At 51.0% G+C, this 16,911-nt stretch overlaps 1 protein-coding gene across 1 annotated transcript in view; it reads right to left on the bottom strand.

Moving 5' to 3' along the window:
* GDPD4 (glycerophosphodiester phosphodiesterase domain containing 4) overlaps positions 1-7,631 on the bottom strand; it is a 39,982-nt gene extending 32,351 nt beyond the window's left edge. Inside the window, exon 1 of the mRNA XM_075492034.1 lies at positions 7,558-7,631. The gene's annotated coding sequence lies outside the window, so the exon portion shown is untranslated. The remainder of the gene's footprint in view (positions 1-7,557) is intronic.
* Between the last annotated feature and the right edge of the window lie 9,280 nt (positions 7,632-16,911).

Genomic DNA, 16,911 nt, shown 5'->3' with positions numbered 1-16,911 from the left:
AAATTATCGGCCAAGCCTCAGAGCATTTACAATGGATTTTACAGAAATGCTTTCAGTGTGGAAACAGGCAAGGGGAAATCATCGTGTTTGTAAAAGGGTCTCACGGCACTACAATAGATTTTCCCTCTCGCCTGCTAGGAGCAAAATGAGTGTTTTGAATAAAGCTGATGAATAGTAGCTTGGGAAAAAAAGGGAAGAAAAAGAAGGGGTGGAGAAAGACTTTTCACAAATGCCACAGCTTTGACTGGACTCAAGCATACTCCTGTCCGTTACTGCTACTCAGAAACCTCCCAAAAGGGCTGGGTGGTTTCAGTTCTGCAGAGGTTTACACGCCACTGGCATCCCTCTGTTGCCAGGAGCAAAGATGTAGGTCTGGCACAGATGGGGATGATTTCAGCTAGGGGAGCTTTCCTTTGAGGGGGAACGGGAGGTTATCCCCAGCACAGCTGTTCAGTGGGGTCTAGGTTTAAATTATTTTTGACTGAGAGCTTCCTTCTAGAGAGGTCCACCTCACTTACCTTCTAGAGAGGTCCTCCCAGCACACTCTGCTTTTCTTCTGGAAGGTCTTGCTCAGCCCAACCCTCCTTGTAGAATGTTGCACCTCCCCCTCTTCCTTCTAGAAAGTCCCAACAGCCCCAACTGTCCTTCCGGAAAATTCCACTGCACCACTCGAGCAAAGGTGGCCACCTGCAGCCACCAGCCCAGCATACTTGGTGGCCATCAGGCTATGCCAGCGCTGGGTCTCCATGGTCCCAAGGACTAAAGCTGCAGCCGCTCCATCATGGTGGGTCCAGGTGATGAGTAGGCAGGAGGGGTGGCAGCCCTTGCTACTCTGGGGAAGAAGGGATGCTCCAGTCCCAAGGGGAGGAAAGGGTGACCTGTGTCCAACCCAAGGTGCTCTGCTAGCCCCAGGTGGCAGCAATTGCTGATGGCTTTATTGATGGTAATGAGGGAGAGAAGACTCTGGCTGAGGATAGCAAAGAAGCCCCAAAATCCAGTATCAAATGCTGACCTAAACACAGCAGAATTTTGTACTTTCATGTCTGTTTTCCAAGTGTTCCTCTGTACTAAAATGTGGATAGGGCCCACTTTGGCCATGGAAGGGCCTGAAAAACACTGGTACCTCAGAAATTAGCCTCAAAAGAGGTCAGGAAGAGCAACCTTCCAGCTGTGACCACATGGAGACCTTCCACCACCCAGCCAGATGTCAGTCCCAGCTGGCAGCAGCAAGAAGTCCATGTCTAGATGTCATTTTTCTCACCTGAAGAGGGAATCGGGAGCATCGGTGAGCTCATACCTCCAGGTCAAGCCTGAAAGTGAAGACTCAGCATGACCAAAATGGGGTGAAACACTGCTCCCCACACTGCAGCATGGTCAACAGGAGAAGGGAAGAGTTTTGTCCTCACCACGCTTGTGGCTGTGCAACATCACCAGCAGCGATGCGTGCAGCCGTGCTCAGCTCATCCCCGTGCAGCACATGGGGCACAGCCCCGGGCTTTGCCCCTGGGTGGCCTGCGGCTTTCTAAGAAGTCGCTCTTCCACCATTGAAAAGCCACCATGGGGAGGCAAAAAGTGCTTCCACAGCTCAAACCCTGCCTGAAGGGGAGGAGGAGGAGGAATAAATCCCTCGGGGGAAAAAAAAAAAAAAGGAGCTCAGAAAGGGGGGAAATATTTCTTTGAAGATAAATCCTACTTTGTGCAGTTCAGCATGCCCTGGCTTGGGTCCCTCTCTGCTCCTGTGAATGCCTAAGCGGCTCTTTGTGCCCTGCTGTTAAGGGGAGACAAGGAGATTGGGACGCAGCGTGGGGCACCCTCTCCGGCCCCACAGCCCAAGCGAGGGCAGCACACCGCCACGAGCATCGTCTCCGAGGGAAGACTTTGTCCGTCAGCCAAGAGGAGGGAAGAAAAGAGGTTTGCAGATCGCATACCTCTGCCCGGCAGCTCTGCAGAGCCCTATTCAGCCCAGACAAAGGACGGGGGCCCTGGACGGCCACTGCACTGAAGCCCCCAGCGCTGGCCCTCCCCCAAGCTGCGGGTGTTAAAGTTCAGACCTTGGAGCAAAACACCCCTGCAAGGAGGGGAGGAAAAGGAAGGAAAGGATGCTTTCTCTGCCACCGGCCAGAGGTTCCTCTGTTTAGTTATCTACAGCATCCAAATGCATCAGGGCTGGCCCATTTTTGCACCATAAGAATGTAGTTTTGCTGTTCCCAAAGGAAAAATCCTTTCTAGCTAATTAAACACTACCACATTTCGGCATAAGCGGTCTCAGAAAACTTTTGAACCCACTTTAGAGCAAAAGGATAGTCTGACGCACAAGATCCATGCTCAGATCCCCTGACCTAACACCAGCCTACGGATGCAGCAGTGCCATCACCCAGAGCCTCAGTTTCCCAACTTAGGGTTGCACCAACAGTGCAACAAGAGCAGCAGATGAGGACTGTACAGCTCATTTGATTTTCATTCGTCTGGTGTGAGCCATGGAGTCTGCTTAGCAAGGCAGGAAGATCAGTGGGCTTCATTGTGTGGGCATCACCCCATGCAGACAACCCATGGGCAGAACCTCGATGGACCTCCTCAGGGCCCAGGACACCCAGCACAGTCAGCTCTGCTGGATCAGCACCCAGCAGCACTCACATCCCAGCAGCCTGGAGGAAGGGAACAATTTATTTAGTTGCAGAGCTTGGGGTGGGTGTTTACATTCCTCCCTTGGTCTTCCTGGAAGAGCGGTTGGACTCATCTCCTCTGTGTTTCAGTGGTCACCCTGAGCTCCTGGTACAGCCAGTGAAGAGAAATGGGCACAACTCAACTCATCCAAGGGCAGATGTCTAAATAGGCCAGATGAACTGTGCCACACATGTCCAGAGTGCCAGGGCACAAACTCAGCCCAAGACGAAGAGACGTTTGTCACTCAAACCCAGCGAGCCCAGTTCAGCCTTGTGACCCTTCCAGCTCACCTTCAAGGATCTTCTGCATCCTGGGCTTCACAAGCTGCCTTGGTATGGGCACCAAAGCCCATGGCTACCTGGAAGATGTCCCCATAGAAAAGCTCAGACCAGGCAGACGTCAGCTACTGGGATGAGGAAAGTGTTTACCAGGATCTAGGAGAGCCAGGCACTGCCAAGCACACAATGGACCTTCCCCTGCTCAGTTTTTCCCTGCTCAGTTTAGCTTCTCTGGTGCTGGGAGCCAGCCCTGGATGCCTGTGCCTGGGTCAAGGCACAAGGGCTCTGCGGTTACAGCTGGCAGTGACAAACATGCACCAGCTCGGTGCCAGGAGCCAGCAGGCAAGCCTCTGACATCCCATCCAGGGTCTCCTGACACCAGCCCTGGTGACACTTCCAGATGCAACATTTTCTGGATCTTTGTTAAAGCCCTTCTCACCTATAAATCGTGTTTCACTTCCTTCCAGCTCCCCGAACACCTCTTTCCAAACAGCAGTTTCTGCCACTTGCATCTCACCCCCAGCTCCGCAGGGACAGAGGTGGATGGGGCCACCTGTTGTCACCCAACCAGCAGCATGGAGAGCCCCAGGACACCCCAGTGCCAGGGGGTTCTCGCCCCATTGGCTGTGGGTCTATCCCTGCTGCCGTACAAAGGGCAGCCACAGAAATTCTCCATGCGGGGTTACATGAAGCAGTCATGGGGATCACAGATGGGTAGGACCACATGGAAGACATCAACAGGCTTATTGAGGGCAGTAGTTCCCAACCCTGTAGTTCCTCATTCTCACAGAAGGGCCAAAAAATCATTCCCAAAACCAGCATTCACCATGAATTGCAGAGGAATATGGGACAGGCTCAGCTGGGTAGCAGGTTGCCAACGGGCAGCAGGGAGGGAAGGAAGAGGTTGCAGCAATAAAGGACTAAGATGGGGGCTGGATAATCTGGGAGACGGAGAAGGTAAAAGGGTTGGTGTCATTCATCTGAATTTCTTGCAAGAATTGGGTTTTGCGCAACCAAAAATTCTTCAAAGCTTTGCAGGGAAAGAGAGCACTCAGGAGAGAGCCACCGTGACCCCACAGAACCTTTCTGACCGCTTTAAGGCATGAATCAATTAAAGCAATCACGGAGCAAAGGTTAATCAGTAGCAAGTACATCTTAAGAAATAAGTTGTCTTTTAAAAAGCATTTGCTCTTGCCAGTTTCTCCCCTCCCCCCTTTTCTAAAGTGTCTTTTATTTCTCCAGCTCTGGAGACCTTCCAAAATAAGTTCAGTGATTAAGAGCAGCTGCCGAAAGGACTGGACTGAATCAGTGGTGGCAGTCGGGTCCGCAGGAGCAGAGAGGACTGGACCCGTTATTGTCACAGGGGCTCAGTGCTGTACAAATGTCTCAGGGATTGAAAACCTTTCAGGGGCTTCCAGCCTAATTAGAGCAGATGGAGGCTGGAGAAACAAGTAATTGCTCACAGTTGCATTGGAGAGCAGAGGAAATGAAATGGGAGAGTAAGGAAGGGACTGACTGCAAAGCATTTCTACACAAGCCATGAGACTCCAGCTTGAGCGTGCAGGCATACAGTGATGCTTCGAGCTGCTCCCATGGTGTGGCCTACTTGCAGATATGTTCTTCCTTCTTCTTGCACCCAACAGTGGAGTTGACATCAAAACTGCCCCCATGAGCAGCAGCCACAACCTCATTCACATATGTACACATTCCCCCCACCATACCTGCCCTATCTCCCTGCCTGCTGCTGTTATAGTGCACTACCATCATGGTTAACTTCCTGGCAAGTGTTGACTGAAGAAAAGAGCTGGCATACTGTGGTGGCCCCAAGAGCCTTCCCTTGGCACCAGACCTGCAGAGGATGAGTCCCAGGACAGGGTTCCTCATCTCTCTCTTGCTACAGCATCATGTGCACTCACATAGACTACAACTGCCCAGCCACCAGAAAGAACCGGGGCCAGGAGCATGGAGAGTCCATCCTGACCCTGAAAGCAGGTCCTCATCATGCTTAACACAGCACCTTCCCTGGGGACACCACAAAGACTTGCATGGCAAACAATGACAGGAGAATAGGACCAGTATGAGACCAGAATGTGGGCATGTTCAATCTGTTCAACCCTCTAAAGTATCACTCTTTCTTCTTCCCTCCTTTTTCCTGGAGAGGACAAGAAACGCAGCAGATGCCAATGTCCTGCTGGTGGGGAGAGTCACAGGGAATATGAGCCAAGGTGACCCTCTGTTTACTGGGATCTTATAAAATGCCAACCCCTCAGCCACCAAAAAGCAGCCAGCCACGGCTCCTCCTTGAATGCTGCTGGGAGAGCAGCGTCCAGCACATGAAGAACAGGATGAGGACAAGATGCTGACAACATGCAGGCAGCTTGCTCAGGTCTCTCATACAAGGTGTCCAGAGCTGGAGCAGAGGTTGCAATGTGAAGCCAAGCCTGTGCTGCCCTCAGGGCTCATCCTGCCATGAAGGCATGGTCCAGGGTGCATCAAAGGTTGTGTGTCCAAGCTGCTCTACCCACACCGGCTCCCCTTCTTTCCTTCCAGTAAGATCTGGAGCTCAAAGGATTTTCCCAACTTCTTATCCTATCTGCTCTTCTAAAAAGTAGTCCAAGACCCTCATTTATCGCACACCACAGAGATGTCTGGGGCAGTCCTACAAGCCATAGGTGGTCACTTCAAGATGAGGTACAGACCTCCTCTTTCAAAATATCCCAAGGTGTGGAGTTAGGTTTGGACCGAAGCCAGGCTATTGCTGCATGCATGCACAGCGTTGCAGTCTGCAGGGACCAACCATCGCAGAGCTCCCTCCAGCCTGTCCCACACACAAAGCCACCGAGCTGGGACTTTGCCACTGTGCAGGATTTGCTCCACGCTGAGAGGAGGCAGGAGCAGATGTGTCTCAGCTGATGGGTGATAATTCCTGAAGCCATTTGCACACAACAAGAAATGTTTGCTTGAAAGAGGGCTTCTGGGCTCTCACATGGGAAGGTAATGAAGAGCACATTGTCAAAGGGCCACAAACTTAAAAAAAAATGCCTTCTCTTATAGTTTGGCTGATACTTTATCGCACTAAGCACGACTGTATGGTAACAACTTGCACAGAGGGACTTTGTAAGCTGCAGGTAGTCTCACAACAAGCTACCACCACCAAATTTAAAGAACTACATTTTCATCACCAGAAATGACATGTAAAGCTCAAAAGACACCATTCGGTCATGTCCTCGGTCCAATGTCATGGCATAAGAAAGTCACAGGACCGGGTGTGAAACCCAACTTTGTATTTCTCTGCAAAGTTTTCAAATTGCCGTGGAAATCTTGCACACCTTTTAAACATTTCAATAGCAAAGTTGGAAAGGAAGCAACAGCTTTGGCTCCCTTCACATTCAGAACATTTTTTTAATTAAAATCCAGCTGGTCCCATGGTACATTACGCTTTTTTGTTGTTGTTGTTAAATGCAGCTTAAAAGCTGTAGGAATGTAAAATGCAGCTGAGCAGCTGTAGGAAATTATTCCTGTTCTGTCTTGCCCTTCCACTTGGTATCATGTGCTGGAGGATAAGTCCTGAGAGACACTACACTGTGAGATCAGGATTCCCAAACAAAGTGTAGAAGTGAAGAGAAGGTGATGTACACCACGGGCTGGACCTCCAGCTAATCAAAGTTTGCACTATCCAACCCAAAGTTGGTCTGGTGCCAGTCCCCAGGTCCATATCAGCTGAGCGCCCGACCCTGAATTAAAATTCACTCTTTCCTGGAAGTGAAAATTCCCCCATTTCACTGCTAATTATGGTTATGGCTACAAATAATGTAGTATTCTGACAACAACAGCAGACTAAAGCCAGGGCCAAATCCTGCTTTCAGCTGCGAACCAAGCTACTCTCCAAACAGTCGCCCATCAAAACTACCAGGGCGACATGCAGCGGTGGGGCAAATGTTGGACTAGAGGGTTGCTTCCCGCCTTTCCAACCAGGTCCTGATTATTTACAGCTGTTTCCAGATGTTACCCTTTCACGGGTTATTTGTTCCCGAGTCAACCTCCCCATTCACACGCTAGGCAAGCTCAGGGGAAGAAAGAGAGAGGCTCCTTTCTCCCTTTTACTATGGAAACAGCCCTTTATCCCAAGCATTGTAAATGCTTGGCCGCTGTTTCCCTCCCACCGCCATCCCAGCTCCAGTAACCCCACCAGCCACCGACCGCTCACATCTCATCCCAGCTCCCATTTCTCCCCTCAACAGGTCACAGCCAACTCATCCGGCACAGACCCCGAGAGCGAAGCTGGACTGCTGAGCACCTTCTCCTCCCCAACCAGCCATCAGAACCCCCCCCCGCTTGCAAATCACCCCCTTCACTCCCCTTTTGTTACTGGTTCTCCCCATTCTCTGGCTCTTTGGGCTTTGTTTCTCGCTGCAATCCAGGCAGGAGCTGGATCAATCGCCCGCTGTCGTATCTCAACCGATGCACTCAAAAGTCCAAAGAAAAAAAAAGGAAAGTCAAAGAAATCCCCCCCCAACGGTGCTAACTTTTAGGGCAGGCAGGAAAGAGCAGGCAGGGATGTATTTCACCGGGCAGGAGCATCTTTAAGAGTTAGGAGAGAGAGGAGGTAACTTACCTTGCTGGGACACACATGGAGGGATTATTTTTGCTTTCTGTCACACTTGGGTTGCTGTGTCCTTTCCTTGTGACACTCCAGGACCTGAATGGTGGCACTGCTGTGTGACACCCAGTATTAGAGAGGCTGCTGGAGCCGTCCCTCCCACGGTAGGAGGGGCCACACAGGGCTTAATAAATTCAGTCCCCAAGGCTGGAAAAATTAAAATCTCATCATGGGACGCAGGCAGCTGCTCACCGCATGGTTCTGGGAGACGCTTGTGAGTGAACCTGGGTTTGATTTATCCCTCGCCCACACGGAACAGGAGAGGCTGGTATTCAAATCTCGCCTTGGCAAAATTAGGTGTCCAAAGGATGGGGTCCGAGGAAATATCCCAAAGGAGATTTGGGCAAGATGTGTCGTCGCTGATCCTCAAAATTAAAACTACCACGAAACCTCCTCTGTGAAAATGTTTCCCACAGCTGTAAGCCTCAGGCAGGAATCCACTGCACCAGATTTCTGAGCAACCCTGGATGCAAAAACTGCTTATTTTACTTATTTTTTGCATGGTTTGGGGCTTTAATATCTAAATCCTATTAGAGACATAACTTCCTTTGGAGGGGGAGAGAGGGCAGGTCAGCACAACAAAAGCAGTTTGTGCGGTTGTATTTTGTAACCTCCAATGTGCCCTGGACTTTCAGAGAGGCATCCGTAAAGTTTCTCGAGCTAGGAAGCTGCACAACCTCGTGGAGCTCTTCCTGCTCCTAAAAAGCTCTTTACTGCATGAGGGGCTAAAGAAACATCCCCTCCAGCCCCGGAGGGCTCTCTGAGACACCACCGGTGCAGTTTTTTCATCCCTGTTGTCTCTCATGTTTTTTCTTGTTGGATGAAAAGACGGATCAGAGGGTCCCTCAAAAGCAAAATCAGCAAACTGCCCCTGCAAACAGAGAGGGGAAGAATAGGGCAGAAGTTATGGCCCAGCAGTTTTTGGGGCAGCTCACATTACAAAGAGAAATTTTTAATTAGAAGATGAGTTACAGAGATGACAGCCTGGTTCACTCTGAAACCTAATGACGAGCAGAAGGCATATAAGAGTTCCACTTTAAAAGCAGTATTGCTAATCCTTACTTAGCACTAGGTCCTTGTCATGGTTTTAGCTTCAGTCAGCAACCAAGCACCGCACAGCCGCTTGCTCACCCTCCCCCCCAGTGGGATGGGGGACAGAATTGGAAGAGCAAAAGTAAGAAAACTCATGGGTTGAGATAAGAACAGCCTAATAATTGAAATAAAATAAAATAAAATAAAATAATAATAATAATAATAACAACAATAATAATAATAAATTGTAATGAAAAGGAAAGCCATGAGAGAGAGAGGAACAAAACTCAAGAAAAGTAAAGTGATGCAACTGCTCACCACTTGCTCACCGATGCCCAGCCCATCCCTGAGCAGCGATCGCTGCCCCCCGGCCAACTCCCCCCAGTTTCTATACTGAGCATGACGCCATATGGTATGGAACAGCCCTTTGGCCAGTTTGGCTGTGCCCCCTCCCAGCTTCTTGTGCACCTGGCAGAGCATGGGAAGCTGAAAAGCCCTTGACCAGTGTAAGCACTGCTTAGCAACAACTAAAACATCAGCGTGTGATCAACATTATTCTCATCCTAAATCCAAAACATAGCACTATATTAGATACTAGGAAGAAAATTATCCCAGCAGAAACCAGGACAGTCCTAAAAGAGAATCATCTCCCTTTGGAATTGGAATATGAAATAAATGAGGGAACCGCGAGGTATGAAGGTAGAAGCAGCTGTTTATATTCCTGATAATCTTCCAGCTAACGCTGAGCTGGCTAGAATAAAGAGGCATGGGATCGTGTGCGAGCCTCTAGAAATATTACTCACTTTATGGTCTGATTCCTGGCAACCTGATAAATAGGGCAGAAAAAGGTGAGATTAAGAAGGCTGATGGCACTGATGAGACATAGGGAGCAGCAACAGCAGCTTTTCCAGGTACCTTGCAGCTTTAATCTCCCAAGTTGATCCATGGGATTATTTCTCCTTATATATTTATGGCTGTGTTGAGCCCAGCTTCATCACGGGGCCACACTAAGGTCCTGAAGGTCCATGCATGGGGGTGGCCTGGCAAGTTTAAGGAGTGGTGGAGAGCCCAGAAAGCCCGAGAACTTTGCTCTGCCTTTGAAGCCAGTGGCAAGGTCAGCGCTCTCCAGAACACCTTCTGAAAGGGCTTCACTGTCATCCTTGCCTTACTTCCAGTTGCTGCATCCTCATGGCATGGATGGACTCCAAGGGATAAGGGAACAGGGTTGAGCAACATTGTCAGCACAAAAAAGCTCCCTGCAGTGGAGGGAAGAGCCCTAAAAAAGGAAAAGGTCATTTAAAACACAAATATAGCCTCACCTCCTAACAAGCAAAGAAAACCCCAAATATTCCTGTTCCTTGCCCTAAAATAATACTGTGTTTTTGCTTTCCTTCAGGTATAGAGATGCAAAGCCTTCAGCGCTGGAGTTTGCTCTGCAAACACTGGCAAAGGACTCACCGGCCGGGCAGAGGCTGCTCTGGCTTCAGTATCTTCAGCTCAGAGTTCACTAGCTTATCTCAACCGCAAAACCCTCGCCCTGTGTCCCAGCCAGTGTCCTAGCCCTGCCGGCATCTGGCAATGAAGACAAGAGAGGATCTGCTGGCCCCCTGCCACCAGCAAGCCTGGCCTTGGAGTTTATGAGCCCATAAAGAAAATGCCTGCGAGGACCTGGTGCCATACAAACCCACCCCGGGGATATCAGTGGGGCAGGTCAGCCGTGAACCCTAGTCAGTTTTGCCTCTGTTTGTGTCAGGAGAAGATAAAACCACGGGGAAAATGGCACAAACAGGGAACGGGGATGGTCGCCCTGCCCAGCTGCCGGCCACGACGTGGAGTATTTTGTTGGGAAATACATACGTTCACGTCCTCCCACCCTACGTCCTACCCCGTTTAGGACATTTGTCCTCTTGCAATGCTCTGCCTTGGCAGCGTGAAGGGGCCGGTGTGTGTCCCCCTCCCCGGGCTGTGCTTGCATGTCGTCATCTCCCACTGCACGGTTGCACAACGAGCTGCTGCAGAGCCTTGAGATCAGGTGACTCACGCAGGTAACGATGTCCCCACGAGACTAATTACAGAAATGGCACCATTTATGGCGTTGGCATTTCCAGGAATGATAAGGGAGGTGGGGGAGAAGGAGGAGGTGATCCAAACTGATCCGAACTTCAGCCCTTGCTCTCCTGGGGGATGGCAGCATGCTGGCACAGACCCCGTGCCCATGGGCAAGCAGCATCTGCCTCTTGCAGCGAGCAGTATCCCTCCAAAAAGCAGAAGCGTCAGCGGGTGGAGGCACAGAGGATGGGCTGGGGGGAGAAAGGGACCTTGGGTGGCTCCAAGCCCCATCATAAGAGAGCAGAGATGCCACCAGACCTGCAACACGTGGCATGTCCAAGTATAAAGATGCTGACAGCCAGCTTCATGCTGAGCCCTCGGGGATGACGCTGCAGTGGGGTCTCTCTCCCCATCTCCCAGCCTGAACCCTTTGACACACGGCTCTGAAACATCAAAAATCAGGGAGAGCATCAGCCCCCCCCGAAGCACTGGTGTGGGAAAACTCAGGGCAAAGCGGAGGCACTGTGAAAATGGGGAGCAGCAGCCTTTGCACGGTGCTGGCAAGCCTCCAGGGAAGCCAGGACCTTGCTCCCGGGATATCTCCCTCACTGCTGTTTCTCAGGCTGCTTGGATTGATCAGAGTTATTCTGAAGCCCACTTGCTCCCAAGAAATGCTGCTGTCCCTTCCCGAGTGACAGCAGCTACTGTGAATAATGGTGCAAAGCCCATCGAGACGTGCCAAAGACCCGGTGTTTTGTTCTGGAGTGTGCAACCCACCAGGTGTAAAACGTACCCCAAATGTCAGAATTTAAACTCAAAAAATCAAATCAGGCAGTCAAAATTTCCAGGCAGCTAATTCTGAGTCCTGGGGCTCAAACGGGAGCTCTGAGCATCGTTTCTGAGTGAGCCACATCCCTCGGGCGGGCAGCAAGGAGGGACCAGACGGATTCACCGTGCAGCCCAACCATGGGGAACCAGCCCCCCCAGCACAAATACAAGCCGCATTGTGTGGATGGAGGGTGGCGGGGAGAGCTTCACATTGCCCTTCAAAGCGGCCGGCAGCGACAAACTCTCTGCCTCTCGCAGCCGTTGCTGCAGCAACTCCGCCGCCCGCTCTCCCACGGTGGGGCTGGCTGCTGCTGGCTGACACAGTGTTGTGAAGAGCGAGGGAGAGATGGTCCTTGCTCTTTTTCCTTATTTTATGGCTGTCCTTTATGGAATGGCGTTATTTTGTTCTTTCTTGGCAGAAATCAGGGGGTTGCAACGCACCCGGGAAGATGCAACTTGAGTTACCCCGAAGGGCCAAGGGAGTCTCAGAGGGGAAAAGCAGATGCAAGGACCGGTGAGGAAGAAGAGGGTCCGATAAACCATCCCTTGACCAAATGTTTCTCTGCCCAAGCAATGTAATGTGGCAAAGGGTGCGGGGGGACCGTGCTGGATGTCAGGAGTGAAGCACATTGTCAGTGGTTTGTTTTGTGAGCACTGGGGCAGCTGCTCTGTGCTGCCTCCTCCTGCCTCACCCTCCTCTTTGGTGGGTGAACTTGGAGGACCATGTTAGTCCTTTCCCTGATGGTCTCCCCCCCGGGTGGTGGGGACACTCTGCTGTTTCTCAGCAGGGATGTCACAGCAAGGTTCCCCCTCCTTTCCCAGGGTTATAAACCACACAGGTCACCTTACAGGGAACCATGCAGTGTGTGATGCTCCTGAGCTCCGAGGAGTTTTGTGGGGGGCTCAGATTCGATGCTCCATTTTGGATCAGCAAAGGTGTTTCCCACCACTCATGCTCTTAAACCCGTGCTGCACCCCATCTCTCCCAGCCCATGACGCTTTGTCACCATGGGGGCTCTCAGGTAGCAGTTGTCACCAGGATGAGCCCAGAGACCTCACGAGCCACTTCTCACCCTTCACACGGGTGGGTGGCCCAGGCAAGCAGAGCCAGGCTGGTCAGAGGGAGCCACCAGTGATATGTCCCTTCCCCAGCACGCCAACACAGGAGGTGGCATTGCCTAAAGCCCTTGCACCCACCTGGGTGCACCCAGCCCACCCTCCCCAGTGCAAGGGGAAAGCATAGATGGATGGCGCCTGGTGTGGGGCCATCATCATCTCTCTCTGCCCTAGCATCTCCACTGACCTTGCACTTGTCCTCCCTGGTCTGGGACCTGCCTGCCAGCTTCTTCATGGTGGCAAAGGAGATGGGACAACTTATAGCATCCCTGGGTTGGGCCATTCCCAAAGCCTGGGGTGCTCCAGGGTGCCTACAAAACACAAAGACCTTGGGTGAGAAGTGGGGTTAGAGCCTGACACGTTTGGGAAACACAGGGAACAGAAGAAAGTGATGGATGCTTCTCACCTGGGGAACCATCATCCATGCAGCCATGATCTTGGGGAACAAAAAGGAGGAGTGGGGCTGGGGGAGAGGTTTGCCTCCCAGCTCACTGCTCTCCTGCACCAGTCCCACCTCCAGGAGCAGCCTTTGAGCGTTTCAACTCACCACCAGTGAGAAACCAGAGGGCTGTTACTTGCCCACTGCTCTTCACGGCATGATCCAGGAGTGCTTGAGTCCTGGACACGGTTACAGCTGCACACGTGGCCAGCGGGACCCTGACCTTGACTGTGAGCAGAGATGCTCGCCCCAAATTTAAGCAGGTTAGTGGGTTTTGGGGCACAAGATGTGGAATGAGGGACGGGTCCTTGTTCACTTCACCCATGGCTGCATTCAGAGGGACGACCCTCTGCTCAGCAGTGCCTCGCAGCCTCTCTCAAATCCACCGGCTGTCACGGCACAGCGGGGACATGCCCCTTCTGCCTTATCAGGCTTCAGCACGGACCTGGCCCATCAGAAAGCCCCACCAGACCTGGGGGAAACACAAGGGTGTCTGCAAACGCCCACCCTGCTGATGCAGACAGCGGACCCAGCATCAGGGACCTGTGCTGTGATGGGAGCAGAGGGCCTGTCCTCGATGGCTCACACACAGAAGGGATATGTTTGCCTTAGGAGGCTGCCACAACGTGTAAGTGTAAATAATAAATTAAAAATGAGACAGGAGCAAAGCTGGACATGGGGTGATCGCAGGGGAATGGACGTCCTGGGGCACCAAATCCCATGTCACGACCACCTCCTTATCCCTGCTGGTGCGTGCTGGACGTCTTCAGCGTGCGTCCTCCAAAAGAAACATAAAAAGCTTCTTTTTATGTTGCTCATGGAAACTGAGCAACAGAAAAGGAAACGAATCCGCAGTGCAGCTGCCAGGAGAGGGCATTACAGCCCCAGGAATGGGCAAGGACCTGCCAGGAAAGCCCAGCAAGCTCCCGGCTCACCGTGTTCAAGCTACAGCTCCTCCTAAAAGATGAGCTTGGGAAGTGACACTTGGAAGAAGTCTTCTGGGTGCTGCTAAAAATGAGGGACTCAGTAAAAGCATCATCTGCATGGGGTGCTGCAGTTTTCCCTGCAGCGTGTGATAAGGAACATCTCTTCTCTGTTGTACCTACCAGCATATTGCTGCTCCTACCGCTAATTCCCCCATTTCACTCCCAAATAAACTAATATCCTGCAGTTACACACAGAATAACTGTTCCCGCTAGGATTTAGCTGCCACTTCACTCTGTCTGGCCCAGACCTGAAGGTGTGTGTTCCCCAAAGCTTCTCCCCATCTTTCCTCCCCTCTTCTCCCTCTGTAAATCAGCTGGTCTAACACAAGGCAGGGTCACACAGGAGCTAAGAGGACAATTTAGGAATGAAGAAGTAAAACTTTAAGGATCTGGGAGAGGTGCTACAGAAATAGCAATAATTGCACCTGTAGCCTCGGGACACCCCTCTGAAGTCATCACACGGGGGGTTCCCTCCTGTGCAGATGGAAGAAAATGAGGTGTTGGGAATAGAGAACTGGGGCTGGGATGTATTTTGCAGCCAGGACATCTTGACCAGGACTACTGCAGAAGCTCATCTCCTTTGCCATGTGTCTGCCTTCCCACACGCATGTGAGCAGGTCCTTCTTTTTCTCTTTTTAAAAGGTGCAACCACAAACCTGCTGTGCACACGTGAGCAGTTGATAAGGGCACAGCTGAACACCATATTCTGCTGTTTTGGACCCACAATGGACAGGCACCAAGGTCTCAAAGGGTGACCCATGCCTGGGCCAACTTCATTAGGGGTTCCTAAGTGGAGATGTGTTGAGACCTCAGTTTCGTAGATATGTTTGGTTAAAGGCCGAAATCTTCAGAAATATTTATCTGACTCTCCAAAACAGATTCAGCTATTTAAAAAAAAAGCCCAACCTACTAATTATTTAAGTTTGGTTAGGAATTCACCTTTGAGGAAAGCTCACTAGGGCTCTGAAGAGCCTTCAAATGAGTTATACTTCACTGAAATCAACACCAACCATTTCTTTAAGCCTTGAAATCATTCATTGTCCAACATCTCCCACCCACAGCAACTGCTGGGCAATTCAACCAAGTTCATCTCCAGGGAAGAGGCCTCTAAGACAGAAACTCTCCCCCCAGAAATCATGGAAAATGGTAGCTAGTTAGAGATATACTGTGCACCCTCCATGGGGCAGGAGGTAGAGCCACCAAACGCCCACCCAGTATCATTTTTAAGGGCGCTTTTGTAAGTTTGGATTGTAAGTTTGCCTGGTACCCTGCTTTGTGAAGCTTCAGAGAAGGAAGAGGTGGTGCCAACCCAGTTATACTTCCTTTCTCTCACGGGACAAGGACATCCCATGTGGGATGCTACCACATCACGGCAAAGAGAATCGCCCACAATCCCAGTCAGTTGGGCTGCAATGTTCCTCTTGCTCAGGTGACAGGGCCCCTCATCTTCACAAAAAAACCCAGAGAAACAGGTCTTTCCTCTGGCTTTCCTGAAAAAAAGCTGTTGGAAGGCAGTCTTCAGCTAGAGAATCTGTTCTGGGCAGAGGGGATTTTATGAAGCGACATCAGTTGCCTTATTCTAGTTGGTTAAGTCCCCATGCGAGGCGTTCCCTTTTCTTCAAGTGCCCTCTCTAAAATCTGGCTCAGCACCCAGCTGACTCGCGAGAGCTTGGCAGAGCTTCTCACTGCTCCTCACCCCCGCGTTCCCCGGAGGCTGAGCTCAGAAAGTCCTCTCAGCACTGGGTTGGGTTTCTTGGACTTCAGAGTAAAACATCCAGGTCAGATGTTCTACAAGCAGGAGATGAACTGCAGAAGGAGGGTTGTGGCAGCACACGTGCCCTCCCCAAATCGTGATGTTTCTGCTCCCTGCTGCGACGAGGCACTTGAGCAAACACGTACGTAGAATGATAAACTTCTGCTCGCCATCAGCCTCATCCCACTGATCGCACAAGACAGAGTGATGCTGGGGAAGGTGGTTATAGGTACCTATCCCAAACCCTCCCCTGATTTCCTCCTCCATACGAGGAGCCTCAGACACCAAGCTCTATCTGGGGAGAAAACAAGCATCCAGGAGGCAACAATCTCCCTCGCCAGCCACTTCCTCCTCTTCCTCCTCAAGCCGTGGTCTAGATCCTGCTTCCAGACTGATGTTTGTCAGCGCATTAACTACATCTGAGTGGTAAAAATCACACTTGCTGCAACAGCTTTTAGCGTAGTCACTTTGCTTGATCAAATAAGAGCTGATTAATCTAAGACAGATCAGAGAAACACAACCCCTCTTTTAAGCACCCCCCCTCAGTTCTACCATCACTGCAAGGGTCACTGAAACAGCAAGTGAAGGAGAACCAGGTAACTCATTCAGGTTTTATTTAAGGTTTCAGTTTTATTTTTGAAATGGCTGAGCTGACCTCGCACATTAAACAAACCCGGCACTACAGGAGAGTTACACCAAGGCAGTATGAAGAGAAACACATTATCTAGCTCATTTTAAAATGGCAACAGCCCCTGTATTTCCAGGTGGGACGTGACACAAAGACATCTGCTGGCAGGCGAAAGCTGCAGTCAGAAACCTGTAGGTGCAGAGTGACAAAGTCTTCTTTACAAACAGGAGACCAAAGCCTGGTGGCTGCTGACACGATCCCAAAGCAGTGCCGATGGTGAAAAGATGCCGTACCGATGCTGCAAGGCAAGAGGAAATGAGCTGCTTGTCATCCACAGAAGCCTGTGTTAAATTTGCTTCTGCCGTTTCACATACCCGCAAAATCTGGCCTCTCTTCAGTTCCTTGGCACATCAAGGCCATCTCCTCCGTTCTAGCTCCCACTTTGCCTTTTCAGATGAATTTTGTCATTTTTGTGAAC

Source organism: Mycteria americana, chromosome 1 (assembly GCF_035582795.1).
Source record: "Mycteria americana isolate JAX WOST 10 ecotype Jacksonville Zoo and Gardens chromosome 1, USCA_MyAme_1.0, whole genome shotgun sequence".
In the NCBI taxonomy this organism is placed as follows: Eukaryota; Metazoa; Chordata; class Aves; order Ciconiiformes; family Ciconiidae; genus Mycteria; species Mycteria americana.
This window is presented reverse-complemented; position numbering and strand designations above follow the sequence as displayed.